The following is a 13,491-nucleotide window of genomic DNA, read 5'->3' as shown; positions in this document are numbered from 1 at the left end:
AGTCCGTGCAGCGCTTAGCAGGGTTATTTTTATCTCGAGCCCTTCAAAACACACATAATCGCTCCACCTTAATTCTTTCCAAACTTGGTCTCTATGGAAACCCTAATATAAACGACTGCTCCTTTCATTTCTGCACATCTGAGCTGCGTTGCAGGCTCCCTCGGTGTGCATGTGGCCATTCATGCACATGTGCACACACACGCGCGCGGAGTGGCACCGGGCTGATCTGTATTCTTTGCTGCCGGCCTTCCTCTCCACCCTTCAGATAATAGCACTTGGGTTTTATTCCTTCCAAGCGCCGCGTGTTTAGATCTGCAAACCTCTGAGGAGTCTTTGTCTCCGAACCGCGGGGAGGTGGGGGTGGGAGGGAAGCCAGAAACCTTCGCGATGCTCGTGTTGATGTTCAGCCTGCTCCTGTGGGATTTGGGGCAGATGTCTGTAGGATGCTGCCTGTGGCTCCCTCAGCCTTATGAATGGAGTTCAGGGTGTGGAAAAGGCACTTTTTCTAATAACCCTCTTGTATTCAAAAGTGTTTGTTTCTGGTTTCTCCAGGTTTTGCTTATGAACACAAGAGGGCCGCGTTTGGTGGAAACAAAACAGGCTGACAGCAGCTTTGCAAAGGGAAAAGAGGAGGCTGGGTGTAAGAAGCAAGCTGGGTGCACTGCACTCTGCAGCTTTGCAGGGAGTTTAATGCATGTGGCCCCGAGCCCATCAGGCTGGGGGGAGGATGCAGCGCCCAGCTGATGCTCAGCTGCATCTCAATTGCTTCAGCATTAGCTCCTGCTGCCCTTCTGCACTTCTGCGTTCTCTTAGCCCCATCGTTGTGGTAGATGAGCCCCTCTCGGGTTTAACACACTCATCCTCCCAGCACTAAGGGCTGTCATTTCCTTTCTCTGCAGTGGGGAACTGGGGCACGGGCAGGTTGTAGATTTGATCCACTAAAGGATGTAGTGCTTCAAAGTTAGCCTCAGCACATCGTTTTCAAGCAGCTGACTTGTGGATAGGAATCCACAACAGCACTGAAGTGTTTCAGCTCTCACAATCAGGCCCTGGAAGGATTTTCCTCTCCAGTGCAGGGAAATCTCTGCTTCTTGTAGGTCTCTGGGTTGGGACAGTGGAGATGTTAAAGGTTATGGCAGGAAGGGGAATTGACCCTGGGTGCACAGCCTGGGGAATTCACCTCCAGGGCAGGAGGCTGTGCATGGTGCTGGGCACACCAGCACCGCACAGCAAGAGCAGGCTCCCAGGGAACCCAACCACCCCTCCTCTGCCCTTTGTGAAACATCTTCCTGCTGCGACCAGGCAAGGAGCTGACTAGTGAACTACTGGGTGTGTAAATGTGCTTTCCTGTGCCTCCTGGAGTGCTCCTTACTTCCCATCCGTCCTAACGTGGAGGGATGTCACCAGGGAGCAGAGCTTCAACAAATATGCCCAGTCTGGTAACACTCCTGGTAATGTAAGATGTTGCTTAACGTGCTGGTGGTGGTGCTGAGAAGCTGGTTGGGCTGCAGGTGGGAGAAAACACACAGAGAACAAAGCAGATCCAAATGCCATTGAGCAGTGGTGAGGGTTATTGTCCTCCAAGGTTGGTCATCTTTCTTCTAAGACTCCTCTTGGAAGCACTTAGCTAATTCTCTGCTTCTCCCCTGTCCTTCGGCCCCTCCAGGCCAGCTGAGCGGCTGCGGGGTGTCGAGGCTCCCTCACCAACCTCATTGTTGTGATCTCCTTTGAAAAGGATTCAGAGCCGCTCCACCAATTTTAGCTCAGCCCCCAATTCCGTGTCCTATTTGCTGTCAAGTCCAGAAGGACCCGGCTACCACCACCCCCAGAAGGATGACAGTGAGGAATCTGGCCCGCTCCTGCAGGCAGGAGGCTTGTTCGCACGCTCGGTATAAAAGGCAATTTCATTAGTTTGCAGCCCTGGCTGGGAACCAGAGCTGGCACCAGAGATTGTTTTTATGAATAACACTCTGGCAAAACAGAGCTGGTAGCAGCTTGGGTGGGATATATATATTTAATTCGTCCCCTTTCATTCTTGGATTGGCAAACTGGCAGGTTGCAGAGCAGTTGCGTGTCTCTCGCCGTGTGCTGTGAGTCACAGCAGCGCTCGGGGTGCCCAGCACGTGGCTGGGGCTGTGCTCCTGTACCTGCACTTTCTGACCAGGGCACAGTGTGAAAGACTTAGCAAAGGAGAGATCTTCAAGAAGCAGATAAGACTGGATGACCTTCAAAGCCTTGGCTTAACCCACTGGGCTGTAGTGGGTTGGTTTTCCCTGCAAAGCCCGACAGAGCTCATAGCTTTTTGTAGGCAGGCAGCGTTTGGTCTTCTACACAGTTAATGAGAAAGTGGAATAACGATGCTGAGTGCTTCATAGAGACGCTCCCCGTCTCAGCATGAACTGTTGGACTGTGTTAAAATATCCTCTTTTGTAGTGTAGTGCTGTCTTGGGATTGTTTGGGCAGCACCCAAAAATCCCTGCCTGCATCTTGCTTTCTGTTGTGAGCACAGTGCTGCTGCTGTCTGCTCTATGGAAGCACGGCAGAGGTTAAACTCCATTGCTTGAGTAAATAGCCTCTTACTCAGCTTCTGCTGCTGCAGCAGGCTGAGTATCTCGGGCTGAATCAACTTTTCCAAGCTGCTAGAGTGATTTAGGAGCTCACAGGCAAGTTCACAGAGGGCAGGAGGTTGTGTACCATCTCCTTTGTGGAGTCATGCTGCAAGGCAAGGTATGTTAGCTGAGGTTTAAAACCACCCAGGCACAGCCTCACAGCTGCCAGACTGGGGCTAAGGCTCTTCCCTGGCCCACGGAAGGGGGGAACCCAGCATGACTCTGTTCTGGCTACATAAACAGGCCCTAATCCCACAAAAGCCCTGTCAGCCACAGCAGGATTTTTCTTGCTGGTCTCCGGTGGAATAGGGCTCTCACTGAAGCTGGCTGGAAGGTTTTCCTTCCAACAATTTTGAGTGAAAAAAATGCTGCACACTCTTTTCCGTGGTGGGTAAGGCAAGGTTTGTTAATTTAAGCTTAAAAAAGAGGGGAAATAAGGTATGCAATGGGGAGATGTTCCAGCAGATGAGAAGGCAGGCATACAGGACGGGTTCAGTGGTAGGCAATGGGGTTGGGCCCCACAGCCTGAGGATGCAGCTGAGCCCTGCGAGTCTGGTCTGTCTCGTGGTTTTGTCCAAGGCTGCAGAGATGAAACACTTCACAAGGTGACTCGTTCACCTTGAGCTGGAGACAACCCTCCTCGCTGCTCTGCTGGAGAAACAGGTAAAGACCAGTGGCCTTCCCTTAACTATTGAGATGATATCACTCGCTCGAAACAGCATCCAATTTCCTGATCCTTTGTTTGAACAACAAACAAATAAGATACGAGCGCTGCAGCTACAGGCACATCTTCTTCATAAATATCAAGAGGCACGAGGCTCTTGCTCTAAACACCTAACTCTAAATAATGCTGCAAGCTAGAGTTGTTACCCGCTACCTTGAATACAGCCCCACTCCATCAGCAGGTTAAAATAATAACAAATAAAACACGGAATTATAGCTGTGCAATGCTCGAAAATGAGCCTGTCACTTTGTGTCTGGGTTGGAAATCAATCACCAAGTCTTCGAATCAGGTTCTGCTATTAAGGTCTGGAAGCGGGAAAGATTAAAGACATGTCCATGAAAGGCTCTTTCCGCAGGTATGCTGATCTTCCCCAGTTTTAAACAGATCTTTTTTCTTTCCTTAGCCATGGTTTCCATCATTGTCTTCCAAGCTGGTGTCCTTTGGGGCAATTATTATTAACTATTACTTGTTAAAGGGATCTGTTTCACAGATTGGCAGGGTCGAGGAGATGACATTGGTTTGACCACGTGTAGATGCTACAAGAGCCACGTGCAAAAGCCCTGGTCTCCTTTGCAGCAGCAAGCTGGAGGACAACAAAGCCCTAGAGGTTGTAGCATCCTTTCCATCGACTGCAGTTCTCTTGCCTGCATCCCTTCTACCATCTCTTCTTGGGCTTCAGAGCCAGATCTGCAAAAGGTTTGACTGGACATCAGAAGCCCAGCCAGAGCTGTGTGGTGTTGGGGTACAGCAGTGTAATGGCATGCTGAATGCCGTGTTCCACACCCTTTCTGCAGCATTTTGGTGCATTCACTGGAAAAAAAAAAAAAAAAAATTGGATTCCACAGCATGGGAAACAAACTACAGGACAAACTACGGGCTCTGCACTCGCAGGGATCCAGCACCTTGCCGGCAACAGTTCATCACAGATCCATTTGGCACCATCCCTCCTTACTTTCTTCTTCTTCTGGCTGCTTCACAAAGGCTGCTCCGCTCTCATCACACTGCAGCTGCTGTGGCAGAGGATGGGGATGCTTCGAAGCCAGCGGAAGGCCGTTGAGCTCTGGGCAAAGGGGCTCCCATCTCCTTGACTGACAGTAATTACCGCTCGCTGCGCCGGGGGTGTTGCGGAGCGCTTGCTGGAAACGGAGACAGGGCTGTGCACGCCTCAACAGGTTTCTCCATTTAAATATCTTTTAAGCTTGGAGAACGGAGTGCTTTCTGCCTTTACCCCCCCACCCCCCTCCTCTTCCCCATTCGGGTGCTTTGAAAGAGTTTTGTTTTAACTAAACAGCGTTTTACATTTCATGCAGAACCATCATGTATCGCGCGTTTGTTTTCCCTCCACCGTGACAGGCTCTGACATTATTTTGATGAGAAGATTTCTCAGCATTTTGAAGCGATGTTCAGTCTTTTCCTTGCTTGGGGTTGCTTTTTAACCCTCTGAGTTGCAGCTGCCTGGAGGAATCTGCCAAAATTTGGGAGCTGCCAGGAGAAAAATTTCCTTTTCCTCTTCACTTACTGCCCCACACACTGCCTGTGAGGTCTTGTCCACACTGAGAAATCATGTGGCTATGCTGGATGGGTTATCCTGCTGTAGAGATGCTGGATTAGCAGCTTGCAGACTTGAATTTAGTTTGGAATAAGAGTAAATCTTTGCCATGCAGGCAAATCCTCACAGAGACACAGCGCCTGTCCGCAGAAGATAGGAGGACAACTCCTTTGACAAATAAAAGCAAAACGTTTCCTCTCTTGGCAAAAGGATCCACTATAAATTGCTTCTGCATGGCAGGGGCAAAGGTGCGTGAGGGGCTGCTGGGCTGGGCATGCTGGGGAAGGGGTTTGGGGGCAGGCAAGGGAAGAAGCGTGTCCTTTCTCATGTCTGATTAACATAAGGGTGCCAGCAAAGTTTGGCTTGTGAGTGTCAATGCAAGGACTGGTTTTGGAGCAGGTTTGCAGCCTAATTTTACACCCAGGTGCCTGATCCTGTAACGTTTCCCCTGTAGCAAAGTTCCCCCGTGGATGAAGTTGCCTGGCACAACTGGGTGCCCGAGAGATGCCTCCAGGACGTATCCTCACACAGCCGCTGGTGCCCAGGGCTTGGCCCTTCTGCTCCCATCTGCTGCCATCCAACTTGTGCCACTCTGCATCCAGCGGGTCCTGATTACCACAAGGACCCCATCAGCATCTTGAAATGTTCCCCAGCGGTCCCTGAAATCAATCCAAACCCCATTCACAGGCTTCATCAAACTGTCAGTTGTCCTAAAAACCTGTTTGGGAACGCAGGCAGGGTGTCCTGCCGCCAGCTACCCTGCCAGGAGCTGCTGGAAGACGAGCATCCACCCAGCAGTGCTCTGCTGCTGTGAACTCAATTCCCCAGGCCTTGATTGAGCTCTCTAATTTAATTCCGGCTTCCTTTGGGGTAGGGAAGAAGTAGGGGAGGAAGAGTGGGAAGACAAGGAAGGTGCTTAGAGATCAGTAGCAGTGTTTTGTGCTGGAAATTGGAAGCTTTTCAAAACCTTCCAAAGGAGCTTAGAGGAGTCCGCAGGTAGGACGTGCTTTTAAATTTCCTGGCATCACTTAATCATTAGCTGCATCCAGAGGGAATTAAATAACGTCAATCAACATAAATTATTCTTCATGGGAGCATCAGCAGTGTGGGCAGTTTTTATTGTAACTTAAGCAGGAAATTGAAATATCAGCATCAGAGTGTGAAATACGCCATTGCAGTGAACTGTTCTTCATAAAGCAAGGGGAGAAATGTAAAGAAGATTACACACTATTAGTCCCACTAGAATTTTGCTCTTAATCTGCCTTAAATTGAAAAATTGTTTGGAAGTCTTAGCAGTTTACTCGTGCCATAAAACAGGGGGTGTCGCAGGGACCCGGGAGGGATCCCCAAATGGTTAGGACCTGAGGGGTGCTTTGGGGAGGCAGAATTAGGGGTGTGGGCATAAGGGGATGGGGTGCTGGGATGGCACATGGCATGAGGCAGCAGGGCTGTGCCTCCTTGCATCTCCCATCCTCGCTCAACACCTTACTGCCCAGGGCATCTCCGCTCCTTTCAGGCCCCAGAAACGCACCAGATCTCTTGAGAAAGCAATTCTTGAGCCCCATCAGTGATGTTTGGTTCAATTTGAGACCCTTGGATGCACAACTGAATTGAATTCCTAATATTTTAGACGTGGGGAGGGGTCTTCCTGTCAGAACAAGGGAATGACATGTGGTAAGTACCCAGGGAAAGAAAATTCCAGGAAAACATCTCCCTGGCTCTGGTGGATTGCTTTGTTTCAATTGCGCATAATCATTTCACCCGATCATGTTGAAAGATTTCATTTGGGCTTTTGATTGTATTAAAATATTAAACGTGGAATATAAAATTATAATAAAACGTTAGCATTAATATTTTAATACAATCCAAAGGTTGAAACAAAACATTAAAACTGCAGAGGAAACGTAGGGTGGAGAAGGCAGCTTATAGACAAGGGGGATTTATGCACATCAGCAGCCGTGTCTGTCTTCTCCGCATTGCAATTATCTTGACGTGCACACTCTACCCATTGCCTGAGTGTGCATGCTGCTTGCTTGCCTCTTCATCTGAGCCGTTTCCCCTTTCTTTAGACTCAGGAAGAGGCTCGGGCACGAAGGAGAAAATGTGTCCTCACTATTTTTGTAAATGAATGACTCTTGATCTTTAAGTTCACACCAAAGAGACAGGCGCACGCGGAGGCCCGGTGCTCCAGGGCACCATGAAGAATGTCACTGAGCTTGGGACTCACGGAAGAAGAAATCTCCTTGCAGGGAGAAAGTTTATGTCGACAGTATGTCAAGAGGAAAAGGAAAGAGAAAGAAAAGACTCTGGGGGGTAATTTTTATAGCGTGCATTGAGAGAAGAGACAAACCTTGAAAGCTCCCATCAGCTGACGATCTGTTATTGCTGTACAACTCCTGTTACCTTTCTGCTTGGAAGAATATGAATGGTTTCGGAGCAAATGTGGGCATAATGTTATTTACCGGGCTTGGCCTTATTAGGGACATTCATTCTCTTGCTCATAACCTGCCCTTTTATTTTGAGGGGAGCCGGGACGTGGACGGATGTGTGACGAGGTTATTTGCTCTGCCTCAGGTGCTGTCAGCAGTACCTCTGGGATTTGGGGATCTGCTTCTGGAGCACCAGTGCAGTGATTGCACACAGAGCTGGAACAAGTGCGCACAACCCCACAGGCCAGTGAGGAATCCGATCTGTCTTTCAGATTCTCATAGTCACCCGCGGGAGTTTTGTTTTCAGTCAGAAATGGGGCTGTAAGGGGGGACCAGGGGTTCAAACAGGAGCTTTTTCTTTTAGGTTTTACCAGTTATAACTGGCTGTGTGTTGAGCTGAAGTGAAATATGCACTGAAGCTCAAGACTGCTTGGATGAGTTGAACCAATGAGCCTTGAATCTCCCCCTTTAAGTGTTCAGTGCTAACAGTGTTAAGTCTTATATTACCGGGTAGAAGATTAATGGGTTGTAGAAGCCTAAAGAAATTTGCCTCGGATATTTCAGACACAGAGTTTGTGGTCATGGATTTTCTAATCTTTGCCATCTGCCATCCTTGGCCCAGATCTCCTGGTGTGGGTCAGAGCCTCACAATTTTTTTGAAATCTCCAGTCAAAGCCTGCAATTTTGGCCTCTTGCTTGCTCAGAGGTGAGCTCCGGCCATGGAAATGGAGCCTCAGAGAAGCGTCGTGCTTGGCGATGGAGGTTGATGCCCTATTTAACTCCTGCTGAGGAGGTGACTTTGAACAGGGATCTTCTTTTGACCTCTAGTTGTGCCTGTAATGTTTTGTTCTCCTTCCAGTGACTGATGGGTGAATAAAAGCCTTGTGAAGTCTCCAGAGCCCCAGAGAAGCAGGTATCTTTAAACCAGAGCTACAGACCCTCACGGCAGGCTTTCCATGAAGTGCAGAGGAGGGATGGCAGCGAGGGACGTCTGAAACGTTGCCTGCAAAACCACCACCAGGTAACAATGAGCCTCCCGCTGCCAGTCCAGCCACAGTGCTCACTGTCTGCCTGCTGCAGTGCTTCTGCTTCCCAGTCAGACCAGTGCAACCAGTTGCTTTGTTGTCCTTCCCCGTATTCCTCCTCTTCCTCACCTTTACACACCAGCACTGTGATTCAGCACAGAGCTTACAGGTGTGCGTTGAGCCTTGGACTTCAGCAGAGGCTCTGCATTTGCCTCATTGCAGTGGATTAGCAGAGGCTGGGGCAGAGCCCCTTGTGCCCTCCAAGCTCATCCGCTGCAGGTCTGAAAGATTCGGCCCTCGCTGCCGTCTGGTAGAGGCTGCTTGGCACCAGCCGCAGGGGCTCTGTCGCATTTAGCAGAGGGGAAGGGAGGAGCCACATTATTTCTCGCTAGTGAGAATCATAAAAAGGAGAGGTACGCGAGCTGCAGGAAGCAGTGCTGGTAAGAACAGGTAGCCCAGGCTCTGGCTTTGAAATCTTACCCCTAATTTTTGCTCTTGATTTGGCCGCCTGCTGCTGCCCACTGCTGGAGATCCGACACGGGGGCAGAGGCAGACCTGTGTAGCTGTTTCACCTAACAATTACCCTTATCAAATCCTTGGAGCTGAGATCCTTGCGTACAGTTTGGAGCATGCAACCTTTGTGGCTTTGGGGGGCACTTTCAGGGTCATGCTGTACCATGCAGTACTTAGGAGCATGCTGAGCCCCCACCTAACTCACTTCATGTGTATTAAACCAATTTGTGCAACAGTAATGCCACCCCTTTGTCCCTCTGTTCTGGTGTCTCAGGACCTCGGGAGGATCAGATCAGTCACAGATAACTGGGATCTCCAACCCGTTCAGGCCACAATGCCAGAAATCTGCCAGCTTATAATTAGCTGCCATGAATTATTCATCGGAGGCACAGCGTCCATCAGATCTGACAGCCGTAATCGTTTTGCCAGCAAAATATGGGGTTTGTCTTATTTGTGAAAATGATTCAGGCAGCATTTTTTTAATAGAGAAGGGAGGGGTATGTGTGCCTATGCCTGTGGATAAATATCTATATATTATATAGCTAAACATACGTATATCCACACGCACACACATACATACATGTTTTGTGTGCTCGCTCTGTAATTAAAGCTGTGTTTGTACAGCATGGATCAAGCCTATCAGTGATGTAACTGATTAAACCAATTGGATTGCAGCAGGAATGAAGACGTATTTATATCTGCTCTCTTTTACAGTCTAAAAATACCCTGTAATTCTGAATGGATGTGTTTTTAGGCAGCTGCATTTAGAAATACCTCCAGATGCACATTTTGGTGCTGTTTTTGAGAAGGAGGCAAGGAGATGAGAGACGAGGGGTCTTGCCAGGAACCCTCCGATCCCCTGTCTCTTTAAGGCTCCGTCACACTCCCTTTCTCTGCTTTCATTCTTAAATACGGGATGTGTCCAGGCTTTATTAATTTATAACAATAGCTGATGGTGCTGGGGAATGAATGGGGCTATGAAATATCTGACATGGCAATTAGGGCTGCTATCGCAGCAAGGCCTGATTTTTGCTGGAAGGGAAGTTGCTGTAAACCAAGGCTAATTAATTGCTTTTGAAAAAAGAAAAAAGGAAAAAAAAAAAACGCACACATAAATGATCTGGGCCAAAATTCTCTTCCTGTCATGGTGTAAATCTGGAGTAGGTGCTCTGTTTTTTGCATGGTTGCCTTTTGTAGATGGCAAGGCCATAGCTAAAACGCTGACAGTGATACTGCAGGCAAGGGTGTGTGGTGCAGAGCAGCAGCTTCCTCAAAAATCACCATTCCTGAGGCACGTCAGGCACGTTGCACAGGATCATTCACACTTTTCTGTTTTGCTAAGGGAGACTGGTGCAGCACCGAGAGGCTGTCTGCATTACAGATGTCCCAACCTCGCTCGTATACACACATGGTGCTTTCAGTCCAGTTGTGTCAGGACAATGAAAAAACCATCTCCACGTTTTCTCCCCTTGTTCTTTGTGGCCCTGAGCATCTCATGCCTTTCCTCCTTTCTGCCTTGCTCTTTCTCTGGTGTCTTGCAGGATCAGGGAGAGATGATGCACAGTGGAAGGAGAGAGACTTTATCAGCTCCTAAATGCTGGGGCCTGGGTTGGTTTCAATATTGAGAAAGGTCCTAACACACCACTCAAGGTGACTGATCCAAGTAGAAGTGACAGCTCTTGGCAACACATCACCAGCCTGAAAACTCAAACCAGATCCTCCAAAATATTTAGCTGAGAGTCAGCAAAGTGGATTCTACCTGCTGGGCCTCTCTCCTCATTCACGGACCTGTGATGCCCCCACTGTGTCTCTGGCTGTAATTGGGAACATGGCCACGGCTTTTGGGGTAGGGGAGAGGTCTGTCCTCTTGGGCTGCTCTCTCAAGGGACGTAGGGCATATCACAGATACCCCGTTGTAAGGAGCATGGAGCACTGGGGCTCCAGTTGCTTGTCCTCTTTCAGCCAGCACTGAAATGCCAACACAATAACAAACACAATGCATTATTTAAAAGCCACCGTGCTCGACCCTACAAGGAGCTTTTCAATCACTTGAATGTCAAGGAGAAAGATGTGGCTGTTTCACTGATGGCTGGGGGCTTAACCTCCTCATTTACGGTGTGACCAAGGTGGGAGGCAAAGAGCTGCTGAGATGGGTGTGTGAGTGCTTAAGGACATGGCTATGAAACCAACACCGTCTCCTGCAGGGGCTGGATGCTTGCTGGGGCTGGGCCTGGCTTGGGCTGCTCAGAAGCGTTGGGTCCTGTGGTCTGGAGCTGCTCCTCAGCAGCATTTCAGCAGCTTTTCACCTGCTGCCCCCACTCCCTTTTCTTGGGGCAAAGCAGGGTTGGCTGTGGGCTTCTTATGGCTTATTTACCAAACCCTTCTTGCTCACTGGTGGCTGTTAGCAAATTAAATATTTCCAACCTCCTGTCCCGCTGTCTGGTTTCGGAAGAGATGACTTCTTTCCCACAAAGTTTCAGCAAAATCCCTCACAAGGCTGCAAGTCATTATCTGAGAGTCAGTGCTGGAATGAGGTTGTGGGCAGTAGCAAAAGTCAGAAACCAGGATCTCTCTGTAAGCAAAAATCCTCAATCACTTTGTAAACAACCAGTAGTGTGTGTCTATATCTAGCAAATGTTGTTTTGGAAATGAGAAAAGGTCACCAGTTGCAGCGGTGGCATTTCACCCCTCGTGACCTCATTAGAGGTTTTTTCCCAAGTAAGTCACTATTTTATTTATTTAGCAATGAGGCTGGCTCCTTTTCCTCTGTCTGCACAAAATACGAGCCAAAGCATCCTGTGTTAAGCAGAGCGACTCAGATGGTTTTCACATTCAAAGCACCTGAAAGGTGGCACGTAGGAAAAGGGAGAATGAAGCTGATGGGTGCGTTGGGTGACGTTAGAGCAGGACCATTACTTCAGGTGCTGGGAGGCTGTAATCACAACCAGCTTTGGATGAAGAGGTACAAAGACAGGTATAAAGAGGGAAAGTGGCTGTGGTTGGGAATCCGAAGCTGGCTTTTTCCTCCTGGCCCTGAAGAAAGCCACGGAGCTCCCCGAGGATGCTCAGCACACGGGTGCTCCTGCCTTGCCGCGTGGGAGGCGAGTCTGGCGGTGAGCAGATGGCGCGGGCACAGCGCGCGCCTGTCGTGTGGGTACAGGGAGACCCCGCACCGCCACCAGAGAGCTCGGGTCTGTCCTGGGAACAGGGGTGGAGTTACTCCAGATTGGCTTGTTAAATAATTGGAACCACCTTGGTCACAAGCTGAGGGTTTTGTTATTCTTTACAGAGATTTTTGATAGCGCTCGGTGAAGTACCCACAACAGATAGCAGAAGGTGATGGAGGAAAGGGCTGGGGCTTGTTCCCTTCTGCTCACAGGCAGAAAATATCTCTTAGGAAATGTCTCCTAGGCAGCCTGATATTTTTGGGCACCTGCAAAGGTAGGCATATCTGTGCCTTCCTTTTTTATTTGTATTGTGGAAGGACCAAAAGGCCACAAATGCCACAAATGCGCCACAAATGCCACAAATGGGCCTAAATGCCAAAAATACCATATTTTATCTCTCCTAGACTGATGCTATATATCTGCAATAGAGATTCCCTGGTTCCCTGCTGCTGCCCTTCCAGGCAAGGCGACCACATTACACCTGGATGGAAAGTTGCCTAAATCTAGCTGGAATGGACTCAGTCCCAGGGGGCAGAGGGCCACATTTCCCAAGCACTTTAGGAGTAGCCATCGTGTTTTTTGACTCAGATCTAGGTACCTAACTCACACGGACTATACAATTTATAGCAAGTCTTAATCTTCTCACAAAAGCCTTTTAAAACTTGTTCTCAGAATCCAGTCTGGATTATAAATCATTAGAACAGATGAGACGGGATCCAGAATGGATGAGGCACCAATAAAATAGATTAGTTAGAATACAGAACAGATATAAAGCATGAACAGCTAGAGAGATTATTAGTTCGAGAAGATGAGATTAGATAGAGCAGCTCTTCTGCTACCCTGGCTTTGCTGTTCATACTCCCAGCCAAAAACAGCTCGTGCAACGATGCCAAGAACCAGAACACGCTTCCTCGGGGCTTCAAAAGCAGGCAGCGTTTGAATTTGTCCAGAATTCTGCCTCCACCCCAGCCTGACTGTCTGTACTGAGATGCAGAAAGAAAGGCCCAGGAACAAAAGGCAAGCACTAGCAATTAGCAGGGGCTGTGGCCCAAGGCCTTTTCTAGAGCTGCGGTGCAATGGGCAGGCATTGCAGACCTCATCAGCTTCAGTTCTGTGGAGCAAAAAAAGAGAGCAAGAGCCTAAGCAGACAAAATCATGCAGTGCCTGGTTTTACTGAATTCTCTATTCCACGCTAGCAGTTGTTGGAGCTGACCTTTTAGGTGTCTTGCTTCTTGTTGTTGGAGGTTTCGAGTGTTTATTTTTCCAGAAGCAATCATTCCAATGGATGGAAATGCAGCTAAATCTTCTCAAAGCAATTAACTCATTTGCTTTGGTCCACACTGCTGGATGTTATTAACAGGAAAACACTGTCTATTTGTTTATATTAAAGAGGAGAAGCGGGAGATTTGTGAAGAGGAGATTGCAATGAGATTGTGTGGTCCTAGCAGGCCATAAACTGTTCATCTAAGAGGAGC

At 48.7% G+C, this 13,491-nt stretch overlaps 1 long non-coding RNA gene across 3 annotated transcripts in view; it reads left to right on the top strand.

The window, feature by feature from the left end:
* The window catches only part of LOC106019897 (uncharacterized), a 77,804-nt gene that overhangs the window by 28,920 nt on the left and 35,393 nt on the right, over positions 1-13,491 (top strand). For all 3 annotated transcript variants that reach the window (XR_011805290.1, XR_011805289.1, XR_011805288.1), the window contains exon 3: positions 8,171-8,332. This is a non-coding gene — a long non-coding RNA (uncharacterized lncRNA). The remainder of the gene's footprint in view (positions 1-8,170; positions 8,333-13,491) is intronic.

This window comes from Anas platyrhynchos, chromosome 29 (assembly GCF_047663525.1).
Source record: "Anas platyrhynchos isolate ZD024472 breed Pekin duck chromosome 29, IASCAAS_PekinDuck_T2T, whole genome shotgun sequence".
Lineage (NCBI taxonomy): Eukaryota > Metazoa > Chordata > Aves > Anseriformes > Anatidae > Anas > Anas platyrhynchos.
Note: the sequence above shows the minus strand (reverse complement) of the source record. Positions and strands in the feature narration are given on the sequence as shown.